Source organism: Ceratotherium simum, chromosome X (genome assembly GCF_057802395.1).
Source record: "Ceratotherium simum simum isolate JZ-2026a chromosome X, ASM5780239v1, whole genome shotgun sequence".
NCBI lineage: Eukaryota > Metazoa > Chordata > Mammalia > Perissodactyla > Rhinocerotidae > Ceratotherium > Ceratotherium simum.
Genome location: NC_141940.1, coordinates 40,040,643 through 40,068,227, shown reverse-complemented (window position 1 = coordinate 40,068,227; position 27,585 = coordinate 40,040,643). Strand labels below are relative to the sequence as shown.

At 49.2% G+C, this 27,585-nt stretch overlaps 1 protein-coding gene across 13 annotated transcripts in view; it reads left to right on the top strand.

The window, feature by feature from the left end:
* The first annotated feature begins 803 nt into the window (after positions 1–803).
* FRMPD3 (FERM and PDZ domain containing 3) overlaps positions 804–27,585 on the top strand; it is a 128,181-nt gene continuing 101,399 nt past the window's right edge. For 11 of the 13 annotated variants that reach the window (XM_087426990.1, XM_087426992.1, XM_087426985.1 and 8 more), the window contains exon 1: positions 806–1,302. The gene's annotated coding sequence lies outside the window, so the exon portion shown is untranslated. Of the gene's footprint in view, positions 1,303–27,585 lie in introns of all 13 variants that reach the window. The other 2 variants (XM_087426983.1, XM_087426994.1) reach the window with 2 other exon arrangements.

Sequence of the window (27,585 nt, the reverse complement as noted above, 5' to 3'; positions counted from 1 at the left end):
AGACAGGGAGTGGCCTTTCTTCTTGGTCCCCTACTCCTCCAAAGGTGTCTGCAGCCATCTGGGAGACTGAGTCTTTCTTGAATCCCGGCTGCTACATGTTTAGTATTCACAGCATGTTTCTAAAAAATGTCCTGAGATCATTCACTAGGCACTGTGCTGTGTGCCTAGCTACTCTCCTTCAGTGTGTGTGTGTGGCCAGGACCCTCCCTCCATCTGCTGGTGAACACACACACACCCCTTAACCTCCTTCCCTTCTCACCAAACCAACCGCATGCTCGAAGCAGACCTCTGCCAGCTGGCAGATTGCTCCCTTCCTGAGGTGGGCTCCCAGGCTGGGCCTGGGCTCGAACAGCTTGCACTCCAGAGCTGGGGAGAGGTGCTGCGAGTAGCAGCCGACGCCAAAACTCAAGGTGTGTGTGTATGCTGGCAATGGTGACCAGAAGGGGAGCTGCGGGGAGGGCAACCCCAGTAGAAGGCGAGCAAACAGGGGGCGAGGGGGCACTCATGGAGGAAAGGTCAGGGACCAGGGAATGGAGTCACCGAAGTGAGCGTTCCCGTTGCCCCTTCTCTGCAGTTCACCCACCACCACCACCACTTTCCCGGGTTCACTTTGGAAATTGGCTTTCCCTTTTATGTGCCAGCAGTTCCCGGCAAAGCCAGCCTGAACGGTCAGGTTCAAGAAGTGAGGCAGCGCCGGTCTGGGTGGCTGGCTTGCTCGGTTGAGTCTTGGGAGATTCTTTCCCCAATTGTCAATTTTGTGCTTATTTTTAGTTGTGACCCGAGCCGGGAGCTGTGCCTTTAAGCCGCGTTCCCATTCCGGGAAACCGACGCCAGCACTCGAGGGTCGGGAGGCGCCGGAGAGGCCCCTCATTCTGCACTCCCCTTTCCTCCCCCCTCCTCCCCCTCCCCCCGCCCCTTCTCCCCTCCCCTCCTCGGCCGTCCGGCAGCCTCGCCGCCATCCGTCACCTCGCCGCCTGCCGCACTCCTGGAGCGAGAGAGCGACGAGCGAGCCACGGCGATGGTGCCGCCCGCGGCGCAGCCATGGAGCCCGCCCGAGGAGCCCGCGCGCGCCGCTGCCAGCCTGCCCGCAGCCCGCTGCCTGCGCGCCAGCTCCCCGCGTCCCGGGCCAGCTGCTGCCGCCCCGCCAACCTCTGCCCACCCCACCGCCCGGCGCTACTGAGCCCCACGCCCGTGCCGGGCTCGGGGACACGGGCGCCCTAGTCCCGCCGCTGTCGCCGTCGCCGCTGCGCCGCCGCCGCCGCGCCACCGAAGAGGAGGAGGAAGAGGAGGCGGAGGAGGAAGGTAAGAGGCGCGCTGTCTTCAGGGGGGCGCGCCCGCAGTCTCAGCCCGGCCAGGGGTGGGTCGCGGCGGGAGCGTGCCGCTCCGGGCTGTCTCGGGGGCGACCGGCGCTTGGGCGCCCCCGGGAGCCGGGGCCAGGGCGGGGGGCGCCGAGCGTCGGGCCGCCCGGAGTTTGGGCGGGCGGGGGGAGCGGCCGGCTGCGTGCCCACTGCCCCGGTGAGTCGCCGGCTTGGCGGGCTCGCCTTGGCCGCCGGGGGTGCAGGGTGAGAAGCCAAGCGCAGGCGAGTGCAGCGCGTTCATTATGGAGCCTTTGTGTGCGCGCCGGGGCCGTGGGCACAGTTGGGAGAGCTGGCGAGACGTGGGGCCTGGCTGCTGGGAGGCCACCCCACTTAGCCGGGGTGCCCGGACAACCCCGAGCCTCAGGGCTGCCAGAAACAGCTGTCTGAAGCATGTGCGTGGTTCCCGGGGCCATGTTCACACGCGGACACGGACACACACACACGCACACACAGCCGCACCACATACCCTGCACTCAGCTACAGTCACCCCATCCAAAGAGGAAACACACACACACACATACACACAGCTACACTTGCCCCCTCTCACCAGGATGCTAATAAAGCAGTCACCCAAACACATACAGCTACACGCACCCCCTCCCTAGCGCCGCTATAACATGTATACACACACACGCACACGCACACCCACTCCTCTACTCCCCAGCCTGGTGCTTTGGAGCTTGGAGAGTATCTGTGTGTGTTGTCTCAGAGAGTCCCTGAGAAACTACATGACAACTGCACATTACTGCAGATCCAGTACCTGCTCCTCCCTCCACACACAGCTAACCCCCATCCCGAGTTGCTGTAGACACCTCCACTAGGGCCCTTAAGAACTCCATTCTGGCGAAAAGCGTTCCCAACTCTTATAGTCCTTCACGTCTACACCCCAGCTCCTGGGCCTCCCGCACACACACAGCATTACACACACACTGAAACCACTGCAGGGGCAAATGCTTGACAGGTTCCCCCCAAAGCAGGTGGCACCTCCACCCTTGCAGCTGCCACCAGAGAGCCCTTGATCATGGTGTATGCTGAATTCTGCCAGACCTGCCCCCTCCCCTTGGCATCTTAGTCTGGCTGCAGAGCCCCAGAGTCCACTGGGTGGTCTTAGCATCCTGCAGCTCTTTCGGAGGGTGGGGCAGTCTCTGGACTTCTGCCCATTGGAGAAACTGCTATAAGAGCAAGGCTTCCTTAGGGGCAACCTTCTTGGGGTGGAGGGTAGGGGAGTCTGTGCTGACTCAGAGAGAAGGCCCAAGTGAGTTTTCCCCGCTGGAAGGCTGGGGTAGAAGGCGCACACTTTGGCGAAGAGGGCCCCGGGGTTGTGTGGCAATTCAGCCACCCGGGCCCTCAGCTGGGAGACCCCGCCTCTCCCTCCCCTTCCCTGCCGGTCAAGCTCACTGCAGGAGAAGCCAGGGGAACCCAGTTCCCAGTTTCCTGGGAGCTGAGAGAGGCTTCCCAGGAAGCCTTTGCTATTTCCCTAAGCAAAAGACTCTCAGCTCTCAGCCCCCTCACCCCATGCCCAGGGAGACCTCAACAAGACTTGGCCATGCTCAAGCAGACATGCTAGCTTCTACCCAATTTTGTTGCTTATTTTTTTCATGTGAGAGAAGCAGTTCAACCTCAGCAGCTTGGCATGAAGGTACCCCTGAGGTGAAATAAGACGTAATGTGTGTGTGGAGGGGGAAGCAAAATTGGGAGGGGGGAGGACTAGTGGGTTTGACTGGTTTAAGTAGAGACGCCGAGGAATCAGACTGTAGTTCTTGGTAGAGTCGTGACAGAGAAGGCTTCGACGTCAGAGCCCCTTCGCCGCACCCCTCCTGTCGGCTGCTCCAGGCGCCTCTGGGTCCCCTCCCCCGCACCCTTAGACCGTTTAGGCGGGGCTTTGCTCCCTGCTCCTTCAAGTCTGATGACAGAATCCCTGCCTGGCCAAGGTGTTAATAGCAGATACCGTTTTACTGCCTTCACCTCTCAGGTGACATTTGCATTTTTTTTTGACATTTGAATTTTTAAAGGAGGCAGATGAATGGCTCTGTTGGTGGGGCTTTCAGGCACCTGTGGCAGGACCCAGGCAGGAGCGTTAGTGGACCGTGTCTTCTACTGTCTATGTCTGGCCCCGAGTTACGTGTAATGTGTGTGTGGGAGTGGGGATGTGGGAAGGTGGGATGTAATTATGGAGGGCTTTGAGACCCATAGAGAGGTTTAAATTGATGTAAGAGGCAATTGGGAGCCACTGCAGGATTCTGAGGGGGGGGGTATGATCCAAGCAGGAGAGCAACACTCGTTGCTGCATGTGGAGAGATCCTCCCCTCTCTCCCACAGACACCCACCACCACGATTGCTTTGCAAGTGTGCGCTGACGGCAACTAGGGAGAGGAGTCTGGCCAGGGTAGGGTAGTGGGTGCCCCAAGTTCCTGGCTCTTAACATCTCCCAGATCTGAGGTGTCCTGCAGACTGGCCGGGCTGGTGGCCTGAAGCCAGCAAGTTCCCCCATAAACACAAGCTAGTGATGTTCTTGGTGCTGTGGCTTTGGACAGTGGAATGGAGCTTCTGCCTTCCTGGGTGAGGGGGCTAGGGACTCCTAAGAGGCCGCAGAATGCATTTTAAATGAGTCAAGGGACCTCTACCTCTGGTGAGTGGTACAGTCCCAGGGTCTTAGGAAATGAACTGTGTGGCCTGATTGGGGGATTTTGCCACCAATGAGGTCCTTTAGGAGCAATGGTAGGTTGAAAACGTGCAACAGGAAAGCCCTAGGATTGTTGATAACAGCAGCAAGCTGGGCAGAGCACAGGAGTGGGGTGGGGAGTGAGGCAACTGCAGTCCTGGGGTGTGGGGGTGGGTGCAGGGGCACTCAGGGTGTCATGGGCGGAGGAGAGGCATTGGTCCAGCACTGCCCCACTGCAGTAGTCCCCATTTCAGTCCTTGGAGGGAACACTGGTGGATGCAGGATAACAGAAGCACACTGTACCCACCCACCCCAACTCTACAGAAATGATTGGGCTCCGGGCCAGCACCAGATAAGGCACCCTGAGAGGGCAGCACCAATGCAATAGAAGGAGGATCTCGGTTCTTTTGGAGCCTCTAGGCTGCCTGAAGCCATAAGAGACACACAGGCGCAAATCGCCCACACGCACACACAAATTACGCACAGTACCTACCAATACACACACGTGCGTGCAGGCACACACGCACATACACATGTATACACCCACACCTGGAGCAAATTGTGGGAAGTGAGGCTCCTTCAGACAAGCTTGGGTTCTAGGGGTTCATGCCTTCACAAGGCTCTAGCAATCACTTTCAGGGGGGCTGGGACCGTCCCCATCAATACTGGGTGAAGACCCTTAGCTTGGACAGGCCACTGGGAGGAGGCCACACCCAGGTTAGCTTTAGCTGTGGTCCAGCCTTAAGGCTATTAGCATATGCAGCAGAAAACTCTGTTCTGGCTCTTCTCTCAAGGACTTCTGTTTTCCTTCTTACCATAAATTCAAAAAGAAAAACATTCTCTTTCATTATCAGCAGCCAAAACAAAGGACTCTCAAAATGGGCTGGACCTTGCGGCTCTGCTGAGAAATCCAAGGTGGGGGGCGGGCGGGGGACGGGGGGTGTAAGGGGAGGGAAGCACGCCATCTTCCCTCTTTTCCAGTCCCCCGTGAGCTGAGCTGGTAAGGAGAGGACAGGGATCTTGGGATTCTGTATTACTTCCCACACGTGACAGGCAGCATCCCCTTTTCTGAGGGCACCATCGTTAAAGTGGAACATTAACAGCCCAGTGGCAAGCTAGTGCCTACTCCCCTGGGCATTTAGAAAATGAGCTTGGAAATCAGAGTGTGTATATGACATGGGGGTACGGGGAGGAGAGGGGGGGCTGCCTGTTATATGTCTTGATGAACGTGAGACGAGCAGATTTCTCTGTAGGCATGCCATAGCTAGTGACCTTTTCTGAGCCTCACTTTGACTTTGGCATTAGCCACACTGCTAGCCATCCCTAGCTTTTTGAAGAGCTCTCTGCCTGGTTGTACTCTTTGGGTCTCCTTCCACCCCAGTGACCCATCCTTTTTTCTCCATTTTGCTGGTTCCTCCTCCTGCGCCTCAAATCCGGGTGTTCCTCAGCTCCTCTTGCTTTCCACTTCCTCTCTTGGCAAGGACATGCCTCTTACCCCTCTTCTGGCCATTCCCACTTCTCTGGCCCAAACTGAACCCCTTTCCTATATTTCAGTCCTGTATTTCCAGCTACTTTCTGAACATTTCCCCTTGGATAGTCTGCCATCATGTCAAACTCAACATTCACAGACTCATCTCATTATCTCTCAAAGATGGCTTGCTCTTCTGACTTCTCTGTTACCACAAGCCTTCTAGTTTCCCAGACTAGAAACCTCAAAACCATCTCTGACTCTACCCCAATTCACTCAGTCCCCTGCCACCACCTCATGTCTACACTACACCAGCCTCTTTCCTTTCCAGTCCATAATTCACACATTTGCTGGGTTAATATTCCTAAATATCCTTTTTTCATGACACTTCTGATCAGCATCTTTGAGGGGTGACACCTGATTGCCTGTGGGATAAATTCAGCCCCCTTGGCCTGGCATTCAAGGCTCTCGAGTGGGCCTAATGCTGTGTATTCTTCCAACCTTATTTCCCACTCTTTGTTCACATCATGGATTCTCAATTTTTGATGTGTCTCAAAATCACTTAGGAGAGCTTGTTAAAATGCAGACTCCCAGGTCCCACCACCTGAGCTTCTGCTTCAGTACGTCTGGGAGCTGGAGGCCAGGAATATGCACTTTAACAAGCTCCCCCAAGTGACGCTGATGTACTTGGTCTACTTGAGAAACACAGCTCTACATGCACCCTCCACTATAGCCAAATTTCTTTCCTCAGGGTCTCCAAAACATATCTTTTATACATTTTTGTGCATCTGTGCTCTTGTTCATGCCGTTCCACTCACCAGGAATGCCTTGTCCTCTCTGCCTATGCTCCTCTCCTGTCCAATACCACTAAACCTGTCCTTCAACTCTACATTCAAATTCACCTCCTCTGTGAAGACTTCTCTGATCATTCTAGACTGAAGTGATCTCTCTCCCTCCTCTGAGCTCCTCCTCCAGTCGCTGTCTCTAAAATACATTTGGCAAGTATATCGCTGATAGACCCCACTATTATTGCTTGAATTATTAATTCATATATTCTTCACATACAAATATAACTTCTCATATGTGTATGTCTTATCTACATTTTAAGTTCAATAAAGGAAATAGCCTGGTGTTTTTTGTCTCTTTTTTATTCCCATTACACACGATGCCTTACCCATAATAGGTGTTCAATAAGCGTTTGTTGAGTTGGATTAAATACTTGTTGGTTCATATTAGACAGGGAATCTATCACATCTCCCCGTGCCCATCAGTTCAATAAACATTCATTGAGCACCTATTATGTGCAAGGTGCTGTGCTAGTTGCTAGGGAGGATACAAAGATGAAGGAGGCCCCTTGTCTTCCTCAGTCTCAGTCATCTTTGCATTTACAGCGCCTAGTGCATATAAGAGGTCCTTAGATATTTGTTGAGTAAACAAATGGATTAATGAGTAAGTGAAGGGATGAAGTTCAGACAGGACTCAGTTAAGCAAGGACATAGGGCAGCTGTGTCATAGAGACATGAGGTAGGAGCGGAAGGTAAAGCTAGGAAGGTAGACTGGGGTATAGTGGATGACTTTTTTTTTTTTTTTTGTGAGGAGATGAGCCCTGTGCTAACATCTGCCAATCCTCCTCTTTTTTTTTTTTTGCTGAGGAAGACTCGCCCTGGGCTAACATCCATGCCCATCTTCCTCCACTTTATATGGGACACCGCCACAGCATGGCTTGCCAAGCGGTGTGTCGGTGTGCGCCTGGGATCTGAACCGGTGAACCCCGGGCCGCCCCAGCGGTGGAGCACGTGCACTTAACCACTTGCACCACCGGGCCAGCCCCGTGGATGACTTGTTTTTGTTCTTTGTTATGAACATTTCTCAAAAAATAGAGAAAATAGTATAATAACCTCATATACCCATTATCCACATTAAGTAATTATCAGGACTTTGCCATATTTGCTACGTTTACTCTTTTTTTCTTTGCTGAAGTTTTTTAAAATAAATTTTACACATCAATCATGTAATCTCCCCCCTAATACTTCTCTATGCATCTCTTAAAAAATGGACATTTTCTCATATAACCACAGTACCATTAACACATCTGACAAAATTAACAATAATGCTTTTGTATTTTCCATTACCCAGTCTGTAATCAAACGTCCTCAACGGTCTTCAAACATGTTTTACAGTTGGATTGTTAGAATCAAGATCCAAAGAAGCTCCACACGTTACATTTGGTCATTATGTCTCTCAAGGCCCTTTCAGCAGTCCCCCTCTTTGACTCGTTAGAGAAGTGTGGTTAGTTGTTCTGTACACTGTCCCACATTCTGGTCTGTCTGTTTGCTTCCTCTTGTTGTCATTTAGCTTGTTCCACTGTCCTCTGTACCTCTTATAAATGGAAGTTAACTTTAGGCTTGATTAGATTCAGGCTCATTTTTTCTTTTTTTTCCCCTTTGGCAGATTGATTAAAAGGGGGCCATCCTGGAGACATGAAGACATTAGGAGCCTGTTACAATAGCTGGATGGGGATAGAAAGAAGGAGATGGATGGATGGATTTTGGAGGTAGAAGAAACCTGATTTACCTACCAGTTGGATGAGTGGGATGAGGAAGGAATAAGAGTCAAAGATGATTCTGGGGCTTGGAGCCTCCACGATGGGGAGAGTAATAATACCATCATATGTGAAGGATGGGTTTTTAATGAGAGCAGCAGGAATCATGGTCAGATTAAAGGAGGAACTTTCTCACAGTAATAAGTTATCTGCTCTGTTTTTTCCAGATAACACTATCTTTCCCAGAAAAATTTTGATTAGTGATATAGCTAGAATTTTGGGCCCTCCAGAAAAAAATTCAGAGAGAGTTCTTATTTTTTAACTGCCAAATAATTAAATTTCCAGCCCCAGAGCCTTGGGAGGAGGGATAATATGTACACCAGTGGATGGAGAGAAGGTAATTCTGATATAACCCTTGCAGATCAGCCAGCTGTCCCACATCATCATGAATATCAGAGTCACCATCCTTGGGTGGAGGACTGAAGGATGCCAGAGCTTGGGATTTCTGTAAACCTAGCCAATAAGCGTAGCTCAAGACCCAAGTCCTTCCTTAGGGTCCCCTAAAGTCTCCATTCCAACCCACTTCTCCATCCAGTACAGAGCCTGCAGCCTCTTAGGCAGGCCTGCAATGGACTGTGGCAACAGTGGTCTTGCCAAGGCCAAAGATTGCCCAGCAGCCCCAGGATATTCATTGGGCTCTGAGAAAGCCCCAAGATTATTTAGTTATCTCAGTAAGAACTTGATTCAGTTGTTGAATCAGATCAGGTGAGAACTACTCTCAGCTCCATCCTACTGTATCCTCATTCATAAAACCTTCTCTCCCTCTACCTTCCACCAGCTCATCTTTCCTCCTGCTTTCTCTTCTGCTCCTCCCTCCCTGCTCTGTCTCTTCCAGCATACATTTATTCTCTCGAGTTAATCAAACTCTGGCCCCTGCAGCCCATTGGGTCTCAGATTGATCACTTAAGCAGCATTATTGATTGCTCAGAAAGCCTTAGGAGGTGGCAGTGTACTAAAAACTAGAGATCCAACAGCCGATTGGCTGGATAGGCCTCTCTAGGCAGCCTCAGCTCCTCAACTGCCTGGAACATCTTTTGGGAAAGGGGAGGGAACAGACAGAGAAGATCCTCAGAGGGCCTTTATTCATTTTATCTTTCCTTCGTTTTGGAGTTAAGGCAAGAGAACAGGAGTCTTGAGCGCTCCTAGGTCTAGCCCAATGCCAATGTTATGGTGGGAAAGGGAGAGCAAAGGGCCTGCTCTTTAGAAATTCATAATTGAACAAAAAAATACTTATTCATATGAAGCAACTAAGAATAATACAAGTTGGGAAACAATTATATACCACATTATGTGCTCTAAACAGTAAGCACTGTAGAGGTTCACAGCATAGAGAGAGTGAGCAGCGTGGGCTGGAATGGAAGGAGAAGGCTTCCCAGAAGAGGTTGAACTTGAGTTAGGTTTTGAATAATGTGTGAGATTGAGATTGTTGGCTGGAAAAAGAGCAGGCATCTGAGGGGGAAGCATAGTTAGGAAAAGGCCGGAGGTAGAGATGGTCATGGTATAATCAAGGAAGAGTGAAAAGGAGGTCTAACTAGAGGAGAGGGTGGGTGTCGAGGCACAGTGGGGAAAAAATGACTTACCACGTAAGGGGTACCTGGATTTGGAGGGCCTTTGATGTCCGCATGACGAATTTGGACTTGGGGAGACCCTGGAAAGCTATTGGACAATTAACACAAAATGTTTTAGGATGGTTAGCCGTGCCATAGGAAGCAGACTTGATTGGAATGAGGAGAGATTGGAATAAGGAGAGATTGTAAACTACTACAGCAAGCAAAGTGAGAGGTAATTAGGGTGGTGGCAGTGAGCATACAGAGGAGGGTCAGACTGAAAAGGCAGTTAAGGCGTTGGCGTGGCTGGTCAACCACCAAGTAGATTCTCTTGACTTGTTTTTGTCTCACCTACTCCCTCCTCTTACCCTCAGTACTTACACGTTCTTTGCCCCATGCCTTCAGGGCCTTCACGTGGCCAAATTTCACTGGAGCTAAGACGACAATGGGTTAATCAGTGAACCATCCCAAGTAAAGTAGATTTGCACCGGACCCTTCAATGTCACGACCTGAAGGAGTGAGCACTGGGGAATCTGGCTACAGAATCTGGTTGAGATGACAGCTGAGCTGGCGTGCTGAGTACTGCACCCCCAACAGGGAGGCTGGAGGCAGGGGCTGTCTGTTTCAAGCTCCCAAGACCTCTGAGAGCTGCTGAGAGCAAGGAGACACCTTTCAGCTTCCCTGATAGAATCAGTTTGAAAACTCCTCTCAGCACTTGGGATCATCCCAGTGGAGGTCACACCTGTGCCAGGGCATGGCGAGAGCTACCACAGCACTTTAATGCCAGCTGGAGCCCTGTTGTTACAGCTGGTATCAGAAATAAGCGAGGAGTCCACAGGTGGGTGGGAGGGTGATAGTAGAGGCCTCTGCCTGCTCATTTGCTTCCCCCACCAGCTCTCCCCTCGCTGCCCAGCCTGCTGAATTGCAGCCCTGGGCAGGTTTCTGGGCCGAGTCCCCCATCCCTGGGTTGGAGGGGAGTAGAGAACTGCAGATAAAGGCATATTTGTGAGATTTTAGCCCCCTTCCTCTTACCAGTTCTTCTTGTGGGAGGGAATGATGCCTTCTAAAGATGAATGAGTGGAGAGTAGTGCTGCCTAGGCTGTGGGCTCCTAAGTGCCAAGGGAGCTCAGCTCTGGGGGCAGGACCACCCAAACAGGCCTCTCTTTGCTTCTGATTCAAACCCACTGGGAAAACAGAGGAACAGATGGCTAGACTGGTGGATGAACACACACACACACACACACACACTGCATAGTCTGTCGACCAGCGGTCTCCAGCATTTCCCTGCTGAAGATTTCTATTCTGATTTCCAATCAGTCTTCTGCTTTGAGGTAGGAGGAAAGATGGTGGCTGGAAAGTGGGCAGGTGTCCCGAGTGGAAGATGCCTATGGTGGTGGGGGATTGGGAAGAGGGCATGCAAGTCACTGACTAGGGAGGTTGTCTTATTTATGACTCTTCATATGGAAAAGCCCACTGAAAGCAGAAAGAAGAGGGCGTGGTGGTGACAACTGGCTTAGGAGTCAACAGGGTAAGTGTCAAGACCTCTCAATTTGGAAATCTTGCTGCAATCTGTGCTCACTCTTTCTCTCCCAAGTTTTGTCTTTCATCTATACATTTTTTCCTTCAATAATTGTTCTTCCCACTTCTAACCCAGACCCAAGCAAACCAATTATAGATGCTTTTCCAGCTGACACAGGGGGAAACTGAGGTACTCAGATTATTATTTTTTTTTAAAGATTTTATTTATTTATTTTCCCCCCCAAAGCCCCAGTAGATAGTTGTATGTCATAGCTGCACATCCTTCCAGTTGCTGCATGTGGGACGCGGCCCCAGCATGGCCGGAGAAGCGGTGCGTCAGTGCGCGCCCGGGATCCGAACCCGGGCCACCAGCAGCGGAGCGTGCGCACTCAACTGCTAAGCCACGGGGCCGGCCCTCAGATTATTTTTTTAAATGGACTTGCCTCCTATCCTGTATCAAGATGACCAAAAGTCTGGATCTTGGGTTTGCGGGCTGAGACTCTGAAAACAAGCCCGCTCGCAGGGCTGGTGAGGGCGCTGTGTGTCACACTGGCTCTGTTGCCACCAACAGTGAAATCACAGAGAATGCAGATATGATTAATAAAGCGAGTGTTGTTCCATATTAATCTCGTCGCCTACAGTCGAGCTGTAATCTTTCTAATATGTAGGGAAATCACTCACCGACAGAGAAAAAGGAGGGGGATTTTTAAACAGACCCACCAGTCTGCTGTTGCCATGCAGTTTAAAGTCTGTCACCTGAAAATTCCAAATCAGAATTGGCTGTTAGGTCTGCTTTTTTCCTTTTCCCTCTCCAGAAGTTTCCACACTCGATCTAAATACAGTTTGTCCTGCTTTGGAATTCTGGGTGGTTGCTGGAAATGATAAAGCCTGGCCTTTAACCTGAGCTCCAGTTCCAATTCTTTAGTGCCTTTTAAGACATTTTCTCTTTGGAGTTGACCGTCACTTTAGATTTACCATGGCTAAAACCAAACTCAGGATCTCTTCTCCAACCTTACCCTCCACGCTGATCCCCAGCCCTGAGCCCTTCCCTGGATCTCCGTCTTTATTTGTGACACCGTCACTCTTTCACTAGCCCATGGGCTGAGCTTTGCCTGGAATCAGTCATCCCCTCCCCACTCCTATCAGTCACCACCGTGTCTTGGCAGTTCATCTCTCACAAGTGCCTCATGAATCCATGCCTTCTCGACCATTCCCACTGCCGCCATCATAGCCCACGCTCTCGTTCCCTCACGACCGGATTACTGCAGTAGCCTCCTGACTGGTCTCTCTGCATGCTGCCTCCCCCTCCCAGCCAAGTGATCCTTCAATGCTGCTGCCAAAGGAATCTCCTTAAAACATCTTTCATCATGTCACTTCCCTGCTCAAGAGCCTATAATAGCTCCCTTTTGCTTATGATATCAAATAGAAACTCCTCTCCCTGGTATCCGAGGCCTGCCTTCCACAATAGCTGAGCTTCGCCATATATATGTATATAAATAATCTCTCTGACCTATTTCTTCCTGACCCCCAACCTCCCACTAGTCTCCTTATTCTCCCTGCCCACTGTACCCCACTCAGAGGGTACTCCTCTCCCTGCGCTCATCTTCCTGCCGCTCCCCCAGCTTGCAGTAGCCCCCTTTTCTCAATTTCTGTAAATCCTTCCACTGCATCCTCTAACAAGCTCAAGTCCAGCCTCTGCTGTGAAGCCTTTCCTGATCATTCTAGCCCTCGCTGACTGCCCTCCTTTTTTAATTATATATTTTCCCCAATTATGAGAGTAATACGTATACATAGTAGAAAACTTTGAGAATACAGAAAAATATAGGCAAAAAATTAGTCACCCACAGTTCTCCCTTTTCCATTTTGGAATCCAGACTGTTTTTCCACCACAATTTAGCGCTTGATTACACTGTCTCGTATTGCCATGACTTCCTGTGTTTTCACCTTTCTCCTCAGTTAGGGAGTGAGCTCTTCAGAGGCCTCTTTGATCCATGTGTCGTGCAGGGCAGGGCCAGACACATGGACACACATTAGGGGCTCAACAAACCCTTGTTAGTGGATGGAGGGAAGATGAGCTGTTCATCCTCCAGTCTGTACCCCCCCACCATTGCCCAGGGGGGCGGGGGTGGGACTTGGGAAGCAATGGCTCTGCTACTTCCTCTTCCAAGTGAGGAATGCACCCAGAGAGAGGGGACTGCACATCCAGAGAGAGCTGAGAGTTCAGGGTTCGGAATGCCCTGGGGCTTGGCTGCCTCTGCTGACCCCTTGTGCTGTGCTGGATTCTTCCTCCTCAGGAAGCCTCTGGCTTTGAGGTGAGAGCTTTAATTTATCCTGGTGGCGAGAATGAGCTTTTCATAATATGTTGGCATTAACTTGCAGGAATCAATAATTGCCCCCTTTGCCCATTATATCAAATTGAAATCTCTCATCCTGGCCTTTGAAGACCATCTGCCAGTTCCCTTTCCCATCCCACTAAGGTATCTCTCACGGTTTCTCTAATGAACCACTTCACTTGAGCGAAGCCACCCAGTATGCCATATCCTCAAAAACTAACTTCCCTAATGTAAGGGTGCCCAACAGTAGGTTATTTGCTATCTATTACCCCCTGCCCTCAGCCCCAGGCCCTGCGCAGCCTACTCCCTCTACCTTGAATCCTGTCCCTCTTGCTCTCCACCACTGAGGTTCATGACCCCATCAACAGGTGCTGCCATTGACCTCGGACTCAGTGTGCAGCCTTCTCAGTCCTTGTGTAATCATTTTGTATGAAAATATTAATATGTGCTTGCTATTATATTATTATATCAAAGTGTTCGCCAGCTAGTTCCCGTCTGGGTTCTGTGAACAGCATTAGGCAGAGTGTGTACTCTGGAACTGGCCCTACCACTTACTGTATTTCATGGTTTCGAAGACACAATTTTAACATTTCTGAAACTGAAATGCTTCTCAGAATCTGTGGTGCATTGTAGTTCGGTTGGCAGCATCTTTTCTTTCTTGGGGAAACCTAGGAAAATGTTGCTTCTAACATCTAGAGTCAATGAAATACGATACTAAGTTCCTCAACCTCTCTGAGGCCCAGCCCGTTTATCTGCAAAATACTTACATCAGAGGGTTGTGGTTGTAAGAATTCAAAGATAATATTTATATAGCACTTAGCACAGGGCCTGACACTTTGGTGGAGGCTCAGTAAATGTCAGCCACTGTAATTCCCCAACTTTATAAACTATAAACCCCTCAAGGGCAGGGACATGAGTTTTCCTCTTCCAGCGGATGGTATGATGTGAAGGGTGGAAAAAGGTGTCCTTTTGAAAACTGTCTTCTTTACTGGACTGCCAAACAGCCGAAATTTCAACATTAATCACTCCTTTGAGTGAAGGCATTATCTCCTGAAGACCTCTGTTAAAATGCAAATATGTCACTTGGGAAGGTAACACATTAATTCATTAGCATTCACGATCCCATTAGTGCAGATTAGTTTATCAGATTAACTAGCTGGTGCCAAGCAAACCCTGAGAGCCCCAGTAAGGGGGCTAGTAAGATACATGACTTAAGGTGGGAGTAGAGGAATGAGGGGGACAGGCAGTCCAGAGCTTGGGGACACCTCCCATCTGCTCTTGCCTTTGGGGTTTGTTTGTTGGCAAGATTGTGACTCTGGGGCCAGCCCCATGACTTAGCGGTTAAGTGCGTGCGCTCCGTTACTGGCGGCCCGGTTTTGGATCCTGGGCGCGCACCGACGCACTGCTTCTCCAGCGGTGCTGAGGCGGCGTCCCACATACAGCAACTGGAAGGATGTGCAACTATGACATACAGCTGTCTGCTGGGACTTTGGGGAGAAAAAGGGGGACAAAAAAAGGAGGAGGATTGGCAATAGATGTTGGCTCAGAGCCGGTCTTCCTCAGCAAAAAGAGGAGGATTGGCATGGATGTTAGCTCAGGGCTGATCTTCCTCACAAAAATAAGTAAGTAAGTAAGTAAATAAATAAATAAATAAAATTTTAAAATCTACCTTTTAAAAAAAAAAGGTTGTGACTCTGATCTGTGATAAACTAGGAAGGATCTCAGTGACAGAGACAGAAACACTTGGGTGAGAGGGAATGTGAGGTTGGGAAGTGGTCCTTAAAGATCTAGCTCAGTCTCCCCCTCAAATATTTACCTCTCATCAGCAGGGCATTCACTGCCTCCTAAGGTAGCCATTTCCGTTGTTGAACAAGTCTAATTAGAACATTTTTTGATATTGAGCTGAAAGCAGTCTCTCAGTAATTTCTTTCCTTCCTCTTTCTCTCGGCAGCCCCTTTAAAATATCTGAATATAGCTATCACATTTCCTCAAGTCTATCTTTTGGACTTTCATTTTATTTTACTTTTTTGGCTAAATCGACCTAATTTGCTCAATGATTCCTTTTGTGGTATGATTCTACAGCTGAGCTTCTTAACCTAGAAGTCCATGAACCTCCTAGAATTATATGTAAAATGTTGGCTAAGTGCACCTACATGTCTTCCCCCAAGGTTAATAGCTTTCAACAGTGGTCCAGGATCTATAAGAGGCCTTAGCCTGTTGACCTTATAGCATCTTAGTTATTTTCATTTGGTAACACTCCAGTTTGTGAGGATGCCTCTTAGGGGTCTTGTCCAGAACTGAACCCAGTCCTCCTAGGGTGCTCTAACCAGCCCAGAGTACAGTGGACCCAGTGCCTTTATGAACAGCTTCTTATTGCTCAATTCTCACCTTTGGAGGCCTCTCAGTTTAATGGATGAGAACATCTTTTTCTCAGGTAACCGACCCTCACCAGGACTAAGTCACTTTTTTCAAAAGAGCAGCTTTCTGCCCATCCCTCAGCTCACCATGTTGAAGAGCATCTCAGTTCTTTGGACAGGAACTAGTGGAGGTCCCTTTGTGGGGACCCGTTTGGTCAGGACATTTAGTAGGCTAGCAGAAGAGCAGTGTGACCGGGCACAGCCCTTGAGTTCTCTCCAGTGCCCCTCGTTTCTCCAATTCTGTGCACTGTAAAGACATGCTTAGGTCACATATATACATGAGAAAACCCAGAGAGAGGACCAGAGCTCACAGCTAGCCCTTCTTGAGGCAGCAGGCTCAGGAGGCTTCAGAGGATGGAGTTTGGGGGACTGGTGGTATCAGTGGAGAACAAGGTCACAAATGTCAAATGCTTCAGGAAGGAGTAGCTCTTAAACATGTGTGTCATCATGAAAAATAGACGTGTCTTGGGGAGACAGGCTCCCCTCTATTCCCTCCATACTAGGTACCTAGACACAGCACAGAAAGGCTAAATATTAAAGACACTTGGAACTGTATGGGGTAGGGGTCAACTGGTAAGTGAAAACCACATATAATGTGTGACATGAGACAGCCATACCACCAGGGTCCTCTGGTCGAAAACATCTCCTTTATAGCCTGGTGGTTGATCCAGTCTAACCATCACTGCCTCTGCTAACTGTAAGGGTGCCTACTTTCCCACCATCACAGTCACTTTTTTAGGTGTAGGAATTAAAGTCTGTTGTGAAAATGCAACTATGTTATCCAAGAAGGGAAATACATTAAATAAAACACTAGTCCCACAAGTTACTCTACAAAAAAGAAAAAAAAAATTCTAGGACCAAATAAGTTTGAGAAATGCTATATCCCCCCTCTTAGATCTTCACATTGCATATTAGCATATTAAAGGCTCTGAGAAGTCCTGCAGTAGACAAACCTGCTAACATTGTTTAAGGTTTCCAGTATGTATTAGACCACAGATCACCACCCTTCTCTTTTCTCCTCAAATACATTCTGTTAACATCCACACAACAGCGTTGGAGAATCCAGCTTTCAGCCATGACCCCCCATTTCACACCTGGGTGGACAAATGACTTGATGCACTCAAGATTCTGCAGAAATGGGACAGGGATGTGTGAATTTTTTTGTGAGGAGGCTGTACAAGACTCTTGGGACAGAAGGAAGACTCTGGGAGTCTGGGAGAGGAGACCACAAAATGGAAAAGAAACCAAGACAAGGGATGTTGGAGACCAGCTCCCCTTACCTCACCATTTTGCCACTGGCCAGCCAGTAGATGCCACGCTCTTGGCTATGATCCAACAGTGAGCAGAGCAGAGTAGCTTTGGCCGGGCCAGGACCCTGCAGGGCCATTTGTTGTCATTGGCTTCTCAGCTGGGGCCTTTCCACTTTCATTCCCTGCCTGTGCTCTTCATTCCCTCCCTGGGCCTCTGGCGCAGTTTCAATTTCTCAGTCTACTAGTTGATCCATTTCATTTGGGTCTTGTTCTTTTCTCTTCCCGTCAGTGGGACTGAGGAGGCTTTTGAGTTTGCTGCTGCCAAAAGGAGAAATGAGAGGATGGGGTCAGGGAAGGCGAGGAAAAGAACATGGCCTCTTCTGCAGGACCTGGGGCAAGTCTGTATTTTCCCTGCACCCCCAGAGCGGGAATGGGCACGTCTATAGCCATCACTGGGCCTTGGGGAGGTACCAAAGATACCTCTGGGGGCAGAGAAACTCCTACCTTTTGCCAAGAGAGCGTAGGAGGAATTGAGGGTCAGAAAAGCAGGGGGTACCCTCTGGGAACCAGAGGGACATAAAGGTGAAGGAGTCCAGCTGATATCTGTTGAAGTGGCTCAGGTTGGAGAGAGAGATTGAGGTTGAGATTGAGAGAGACAGAATGTGCGTAGAGAAAGTCCACAGACTACACCTGTGTATATATATATATATATATCCACACCTGTGTGAGGGTAAATCTGCAAGGTTACTGAATCTTTCCTGACTGAGGAAGCCTAGGGGACACCTAGACCTTGGCAGGGGCACATCAGGATCAAAGAAGTGACTTGTCAGTAGGGAGAAGGGCTAAAAAGTCTCCATAGTAAGATAGCCCTTTCATCATCAGTGAAACATGAGAGGGAGCAGGGTCATTTCCCTCCATGCAGGGTGCAAGGGTGTGAGTAGGTGTGTGTGAGAGCACGCCATGCGGTTGCCTCTGAAGACTGACCCTGCAAAGGGCCTCTCAGTGGATCCATTTGAACCCCCGCCACCTCCCCCACTGCCCGCAGCCAGAAAGGGTTTGCTGGTACTGATAACCCACTTCGGATCTGATCTCTGATCTCACCTGGTTTGAATGCCTGTGATGCCAGTGACTCAACCTCCTTGCTAGGCAGTTTATTCTGCTGCCTGACTGCATTAAGGTTAGGAAATGGGCTTTTTTCCCCACACAAGATTCTATTTTTAGATATGAAGACCCCAGGCTTTCTCTCTCTCCCCCCGCCCCGGTCTCTCTTCCTCTCCTCCCACACCAGGTCACTAAGGCCTGCAGTGATAGCCCATGTTTTTACTCACACAGAGACCCCCAGAGTTGGCTTTGAAGCCTCAAAATGTCCTGACCCCCTTGTAGTTTGGATACCGAATGCCCCCTCCTGCTCCAGGACCAAGATTTCCTTTTCTCTGAAATATGTGGGCCTGTCAGGATAGCCCCTTCCATCTTTCCTTTTGACCATACTGTACCTTCTCTCCTGCAAAGTCTCTCTCCACTACCCAGAAACTGCAGAAAACCTACCAAACTCCCCACTCCCACCTTGTTCCCCCTGGATCACCCCTTTGGAAAGTTCAAGACTAGAACATTGTGCAGTAAAAAAGCCCATGCCCACTCTGCATCTCCCTGTCCCCTGCAGCCCAGTAAGGCAGGGTAGTGTGGTTAAATGGATAAAAAAACTGAGGTGTGGGCAAGACGTCCCAACAACTTTACAAGTATGGTCTCAGGATTTACTTGTATCTGGTATTATGCTCGATGCCATGGAAAAAGGAAGACTATGACAGGGGCCTTGCCCTTAGGACACTTGTGCTCTAGATAGGGAAAAGCACACAAAAGAACTTCCAGGTGAAACATCTCTCATTCAACCAACAAATGTTTGATGAGTAGCTCCTATGTGTCCAGCCCTGTTATAGGCCCTGGGGACACAATAGTAAACAGGACAGACAGAATATTTGCTCTCGTGGAGCATATGTTTCACTGGGAACACATGTTTAAAAAGCAGACAAATAGGGGCTAGCCCCAATGGCCTTGGTGGCTAAGTTTGGTACACTCTGCTTTGGCGGCCCGGGTGCGGATCCTGGGCGTGGACCTACACCACTTGTCTGTCAGTGGCCGTGCTGTGCTGGCAGCTCATGTACAAAATAGGTGAAGATTGGCAACAGATGTTAGCTCAGGGCAAATCTTCCTCAGCAAAAAAAGAAAAACAAAAAAACAAACGAATAAAGCATCACTCCTTGTATTGATAAGTGCCAGAAAGGAAAGAAACACGGGGCTGGGGTGGAGAGTAGCAAGGAGTTACTTCAGCTAGGGCAGTCAGGAAAGGCTTCTCTGCAGAGGTGACAGTTGAGCTGAGAATTGAATGGCCTGAGGACAGTCCACACTGTGCACCTCAGACAGAGAAACTGCATAGGCAGAAGGGAGGGGGGAGGCTTTCAGGAGGAGATAGGGTTTGGCTGGGTAGAGTGCATGGCACAGAGCTCTAACCCCTACCTTTGCAGCATTGGTCTCATTCTGGCAAAACTGAGAGATGCACTTCCACTCAGGTAGAGGATTCATAATCTACTCCTTGGAATCTGAGAGGACCATTGTAAGAGGAAGGGTCTTCAAGATGTCTCCAGATGATTTGACTATAAAACCCTTTCTATGTCACACCTAGTAGTTTCCAATTAGAAACATTGAGACTTTCCAGGTAGGACAAAATCAGGAAGATAGCTTATGGGCGGGGGGAGGGGAGAGAATCAGGGGATTACTGTAGCTAGAAGTAGAGGTTACATGGTGGAGAATAGAGAAAGATATGTAGGCTGGGGCCAAATTATGGTAAGGGTCATGAAGAGGACTTTGGACTTGATTCAGTAGGCAGTGGGAAGCTGCTATCAGTTTTTGAGCAAGAAAATGAAAGGAAGACAGAAGGAAAAAATGGAAAGATCCTGACTACTTTTGGTAACCAAAATCCCTCCTTCTGCCCAGTACATGTAGGCTTCCCTGGAGGAACATGATTAGGACCATGGGCTCAAATCTCAGCTCTGCCATTTACTGACTCTGAACTTGGACAAGTTACTTAACTTCTTGGTGCCTCAGTTTCCTCCTCTGTAGAACGGGATTATTGTGGGGATTAAATGAGTTAATCATTGTAAAGTGCTTAGAACAGTGCCTGATATTTAGTTAGTACTCAATAAACTTTAGCTACCATTATCCAAGGAGGAAACTAGTATAAGGGGGTACGGTCTGGGTACTGCCATAAACCTGGAGTTATTTTGGTCACAATTTGATCAGCTGGGGATTCTAAGAAGCTGTGAGCATTGCCTGGGCTCAGGACCCGATGTATACAAAGGACATGTGGGCTCTCTGCCCCAATAATCTTTTCCATTAGCCTTCTACCAGCATCTAAAATCCCTACTGTTCTTTAATGGCAATCCAGAGACTCAAGTGTTTTTAACTGAATTAAGGTATCCTCTTATCTGGCTGTTAAAAAAATTTGAACATTAGGTCATTGGCCATTGTCACCTGGGATAAAGCAGAATTTTTTGGGAATGGAACACAGGATCATGTATTAGCTATCTTTGCTGCATAACAAATGATCCCAAAATTCAGCCACTTAAAACAAACATTCATCATCTTACAATTTCTGTGGGTCAGGAGCCTGGGTGCATCTTAGCTGGGTGGTTCTGGCTCAAGGCCATTCATGAGGTTGCAGTCAAGCTGTGGGTCAGGGCTGTAGTATCTGAAGACTCAACTGAGGCTGAAGGATCTGCCTCCAAACTCACTCATATGGTTGTTGGCAGGCTTTGAGAGTTTCAGTTCCTTGCCATGCCTTGCGGGCCTCTCCATTAGGCTGCTCACAACATGGCAGCTTGCTTCCTTCAGTATGGTTGATCAGAGAGAGAGAGACAACGTGTGGCCAAGGGCAGGTCACCCAAAGCAGAAGCCTCAGTCTTTTTATAACCTTATCTCGGAAGTTATATCCCATCACTTCTGTGAAATTCTGTTCATTAGAAGCGAGCCAGTAGGTCCAGCCCAAGCTCAGGGGGAGGGGATACACAAGGGTGTGAATATCAAGAGGTAGAGATTATTGGGACCCTTTTAGAGGCTGCCTACCACAGATGGATAAGGATTTGTGGTAGGTGGTAAAAAGGCCCTAGTGAAGTAGAAACTTGGAATACCCTGGCTAATTGGGGGTCAGCATAAATAGGTACTGGACTTAGTGGTAGTATTGGGTACCAAAAGGGCAAAGAGAGGAACCAAAAGGTAGGGTGGCTGGTAACTGAGAGGTGTTTGACCCAAATCTGAAGTTGCCAAATGTCCTGGGAACTTCGTCTGATCCAGGCCCAAATCTGTGCAGAGGGTCCAGCCTCCCCTGCCCTTGCCCACAAGCCAAGCCCTATGTGCGTGGCCAGGGAGAGAGGCAGGAGCTGGGATGAGGCCCAGGAAGTCCAGTGGCAGCAGAAGCAAGAGAGGGGAATGCAGGTTCGGCAACTGCATTTGTTTGCAGTTGGGAAAGTTGTTAATTTTAGCTTCGCACAAGGGTCTGAAGCAGGAGGGTTTGTCATTTCTGCTGAGCTAGCCCTTGGCTGCCTCCCACAGGCCACTGCCGCCGTGTCAGCTTCGAGCTGCTGTTTGCAGGGTGGTGAGCTTGGCTAACAGGACAGAAGGGCTGTGGGGGCTGTGGGAGCTATGGGTCCATTGGACCTGATGGGTCTGAGGCCTTGGGTAGGGGGGCCCAGCCAGCCCTAGGCAAAATAGTGCTGTGGGCTAGCAACTGCCTGCTGGTGCTGCCTCCTCTCTTTTATCATTCCTGTGTTCCCATCCTGGCTCTACCACTTGCTGATTTTGTGACCTAGGGCAATTCGCTTTATTTTTCAGCGCCTCCATTTCCTCCTCTGCAAAATGGAGATAAATAGTCCCTAGCTTGCAGGGTTGTTGAGAGGAATCGTGAGCTCATGGAGGTAAAGCACCAATAAATGGTAGCTGCTATTACTTATACACTCTGCTGTGACTCAGGGCACCCAGCCCAAATGAGGCAGATCTCTTCCAGCACAGGACCCTGCTTTCCAAACCAATCAGAAAACCTCTCTGAGTGCTGTGTCTTTTGCTGAGGGCTTTACATGAATTTACACGGGTTAGGCACTCTAAAATCTCCAGTTTACGTAAGAAGAAACTGAGGCTCAGAGAGGTGAAAGGATTTGCTCAGGGGCACACAGCTAATAATAAGTGGCAGAGTTGGGACTGTAACCCAGATCTGTCATAGTACCAAATCTGTCCTTTTTCTATCCTACCCACCAGTGGTTGGCCCTGAGCATGATTTCAGGATGTGATGGGAGTAGACAGTAGGGCCAGAGGTTGGCTACAAAGGTAGCAGGCTTTGGGTTCAGAGCATATAACCTTTTGGAGCCCCACAAACTTGACTTTGCAGTGCAATTTCTACTCCATCTCCACATGACTGAGCCAGGAGTAGAGATTCTAATTTGCGTAACTACACTCTCCCACTCTCACCCCCAACACATGCACACACTTTTCTACCAAATGACTAATTTCCTTTCAAACACATTTCTGAGATCAAGAAACAGGGAAGTGAATGCAGGTGTGAGTGTTTGAGGACCTGTTCAAAATGCTAAGCTCTGAGAGCACAGTCATCCTCCCAGGAGGATGCAGATACCCTCTGCTCGTTACCAAGGGAAACCTCAGTCCCTGCAGTAGGAGGTGGTGATCTGGGCTGGCCACAACTTGCTCTGGCCTCAGCAGCTTAGGGCATACTCACCCTCTCCTTTATCTACAATAGCTGCAGAGAGGGAAGAGCTTGAAACCCTTGGAGCTTGAGGCAAGGAATTAGGAATGGAGAAGATTCCAGAATTGAGGCTTGGTCTGGAGAGAGGGAAGTGAGGTAAGGAATATGCAGATCTGAGAGGTCAAAAGAGGCTAAAGAAGAAAAAGCACAAGGATTGAGAGAAAGGCTAAGGGAAAGGGAAGAGGAAATTGAGGAAGAGAGGAGTTTGAGAGACATAAAGGAATGGAGCAAAGATAAGGAGGGCAAACTCAGATTGCAGAATGCAGAGAAGTACTGAAAGAGTGGCTTCCAGAATTGTCATACAGGAAGAATGTAGGGGCAACAATCTCATTGGTAGAGGGTTTAGGAGACTTGTCTGGAAGCTGCCTTTGCACATGGTTTTCACTTAGGTTGCATATTTCTTGGGGGTAGCTTGCAGGGGCGTAGGTGCTTGTTAGAGACTCATGGGGAAGGGTGGCTCCTCCTCCGGCCACCCCTTGGCGCTGCTTCTTGATGAGCAACATTTATAAAGTGCCTACTGTGTGCCACAGACGATGAGATTGAAGAAAATCAAAGAGCAGGAAGTAGGGTCGAGGAAGGCTGCAACAGGTTAAACTGCCCTTAAGTGGGTAGGAGGGCAGGGGTGCTGATGGAGGCTTTCTGCTCAGCAGCCCGAGGAGGACAAGTTGACTAAATGAAGGCCTAGGATGAGAGACTTCCAAAAGAGAATGGTTGTATATTCCAGAATCTTATTTTAGAGAACTATCAGGCCCACCTCCACCAACAGCAGGACTAGCTCTGAATTTAGAGTAAGGACACCAAATGTGTCTGAATATATATATATATATATATATATATATATATATATGTATGTATGTATGTATATCTGTGTGTGCATTCCCAGACAGGAACATTTTCTCTCCTGGTACACAGACATGTTGCCCACCCATGGATAACACACATGGTGTGTATGAGAGGGATTGTGCTCTGTCTGCTGTCCAGGTGGCAGTGGGTCTTCCCTTGGCCTGTGAAGGTCGTTTAATCCCAGCTGTCTTCCCTCCCTGAGCTCCCTTCAAGTGTCTGCTCTGCTCTGTGGAAGAGGGCCCCAGCTGGGAATGTGTTTTTGTTTTCTGTGGTTTTTTTTTCCCTCTGCCCCAACCTTAGCCTGAGCTGCTATTTCCTCAACAACATCCAAAGGGGGAAGTAATCACTGGTTTGAGAAGAATCTCTGAGCCAATGAAATGTCAGCTCAGCCATTGTTTCCAGATGCCTAAAAGAGAATTATCCATAGATGGAGTGAAAACTCTGTTGACCAGAATATTTGGGAATGGGCAGATAATAACGCAATTTTCTGGCGGATCGAGGGTTTTCATTTCATTTCATTGTTGAAATTCTCTCTAAAGTCTGAGGCCTCTTTCTTGCCTTAGAAAGTAAGGCCCAGTGAAATGGATTCTGTGTTTGATGACTAAGGACCTTGCTTTCTAAATAAGAGCCCCGATGTTTAGGACCACAGGAAGATGGTATGCTATAGCAGTCAGAACACTAAATTCTACAAGTCAAGTGGACATGGGTTCCACTTTCAGTGCAGCCACATAGTAGCAGTGACTTTTGGCAGTGGCTTATCCTTTTTGAGCCTCAATTTCCTCATCTGTAAAATGGAGTGGTGTTATTTTTATAGGATAGAGAAAGTATAAGTGAAAATGTGTGCTGAACCCAGACTATCTCCTGAAAATTACTTGAATTATTCCCTCATGCAGGCTTATTTCATTATCCTTTGTCTCTTTTTCCGAACAGCTGAGTGAAGAAAAAATGTATTTGATCCATTGAGGTATTGGAAGATTGGACTTCTGTTGACTGAAATTGCACCTTTTGTCCCATTTCCTCACCAGAATGTTAACCCCTATGGACACACTGTGTCTGCCCCAAACCATTCAAATCTCTTTGCTCCCAATTTAGCTGCAAGCACCTCACCGATGCTTAGTCATGGTCGACAGTGGTGCCAGTGTGGATGCCTTCATTGCTCCACGACTGGGAAAGGCTGGAGGTTCAGACAAGATCCCTGCTTTGAGACCTCTGGACAGCACAGGGCCTAGCATTCAGTGCTTGTGTAATACATGGTAGCTGCTGGTCCTGGTATCATTATTCTTTGGGGGCTACCTAGAAACTGGGGAAGACGGTAGGAATGAACACAGGGTTTCCAATTCCATTGTGACTGCTGGAGTTGTATGCATAATCATAGCAAGGGGAATATCAGTGCTGGAAGAGACCTTAGGGATGAGGAAACGAAGGTCAGAGGCTCCTAAATCAGGCAGTATGCCAGAGGCAAGTCTAAGCACTCGTCAGAGCGGATGGGGGAAAGGGAGGCAGACAGGCAAAAGCTGAAGAAATTCGTGGTCTGGGCTCAACCCTTTCCTGGGCTCTTTCCCCTCTGCCCATTAGCTGAGATTACTTCACCTGGTTAGGCTGAGGGTTTGGGATAGAGGAGGGACTGGCCTCCAGGGTAGGAGTCAAGCCCTAGGTGACTTAGGGGAACTTAGGGCTTTGAGAGAGGAGAGCAGGGATGAGTGGGGCACCCATGCTAGAAGGACAGCCAGAGGGCATCTAACCAGGACTGGGGAAAGGGGTAGTAGCAGTTGCATACATGTCTTTCCTTAAAGACATCCAGGCTACTTCCCAATTTTGCCCCAGGATCCTGGAGGTATAGGGTGCTGGCCTTGCCCCAGGGAATCCCTTTGGGGCCCCAGGAAATAGGAAGAGCCAGCTCTGTGCCCCAGGGCTGTTGGCATCCTGGCTCAGGGATTCTGCAGACAGAGCTGAGCTTGCGGTGGTGGTGGGGGGGTGAGGGCCCTGGGGGGCGGCGCAGCACCTACTGCAGAGAGAACTGTGGGGGAGAGGCCAGGCAACCGGCTCACCCAGGATAGGACTGTCGTATAGAAATATCCCCATCTGGATAGTTCTAGAGAAGCAAGTCTGGGTAATGATAAACTATGAATTTTATGCATGAGCTGAACATTGAAAAACTTCAGCCCCAAGCTCCCGGCTAGCATCTGAGCCAAATCCCACTCGCACAGCATTTAATCAGCTTCCTGACAGATCCCAGTAAAAGGGAGATGAATTTACGAGATTGATTAGCTAATACCCAAGTGTTATGCTTACTCTGTGATCCAAGAGCACCAGGCTGGGGCCTCTAGATTTTCTGCTGCTCAGATTCTGCAGCTGCTTCAAAGGCAGGTGGGCCTGGGGGCTGCCCCCTGGGGAGGGGACTGAGCTGAGCTGTTCCTGCCCTTAGGCTCCCTCCTCAGCCCGGACACTCCCCAACCCAGGATGCATCTGAGCCTTGAGTAAGAGTTATTCTCCTCTTTGCCCTCCACCCTCTATTATAGCCTCGGCCAGTTTATTGCCCGTCACCACCTCATGCCAAAGATGCCCTCTCCTTGTCTCTACCAATCCAAAGCATGCCAGTCCTTCAAGACCCACCTGGGCTCTCACCTCCTCTGGGAAGCCTTCCCTGAGTATCAGAGCCCTCAGTGAGCTTTCTCTTCTCCCAACTCCAAAGGCTCAGTATTGTCTGAACCACGGATAATCACAGACCATGGTTAGAGCTAACCCAGAATTTAGCTAGTTCCATCCATCCCCACTTGTTAATGCTAGATTTATTTAACCACAAAAGTAATATATGATTATTATAACAAGTCAAAAAATACAGAGAGGCTTGAAGAAGAAATTTATCTTCCTGTCAAGCCTCTCTGATCCCATCCCCTCAGAAAACCAATATTACCAGCCTTTCCACTCTGTCGCTGTGCTCATACAGACATATATACACAGCCCCTTCATTTTACCAGGAAGGAAACTGAGGCCCAGAGAGGTGAGGTGACTTTTCCAAGATCACACAGCTGGCTAGTGGCTGAGCTGGGAGCAAGAACCCAGGTGTCCAAGCTTCCAGTTCCCAGGTCAGTGCTATTGTGGTTTAGTTGCCTCCTAAGAGAATCTTGTCTCCCCAAGTGAATTGTAAACTCAACTGAGAGTGAAAAAAAGAAAAAAACAAAAACATGTGTTCCTCTTGCATTTCCCACAACACCTAGCACAGTTTTGAGCATCTGGTCCAGGGTGTTTACTAAATGTTTGTCTCCTCGTTTTAAATCTTTCCTGAAACAAGACACAGTATAAATAAAATAAAAAAAGAGAGAAAATGTTTGACTCAGTGCCTGGTTGTGCTAGACTGCAAAGCCGAGCCATGAAATCATACAGACATTGATTGTTAAGACGGCTGGGAAAAAAAGTAGCCGAAAACTCAAGTGATTGGTGACTGTGTGCAGAAATCTGGGCCAGGTGGAGACAAATACGGACAGTAAGGAGCACACATGTTCGGCAGCCTTGTGCTCCAAGCTGAGCTAACAGAGCCGAGAACTTGGTTTGGGGGTGGGTAGGGACAGTGCTGGAGGTGGGGGTGAGGCCCCTCAGCACCCCACTTTCTTTGGAACCCGTCGCTCCCCACGCCAATGGCCACGTTGACTGCTACAGTCCTCCACATGCTGATGAAGGCCCCCTTGGCTGTAGCCAGGTACTTAAGGCTTCTTTCATGTTTCGAGTCTCGAGAACCTACTTTTTACTCCTCTGTGGAGTCAGTCATGGGCTTTGTATGGACTTA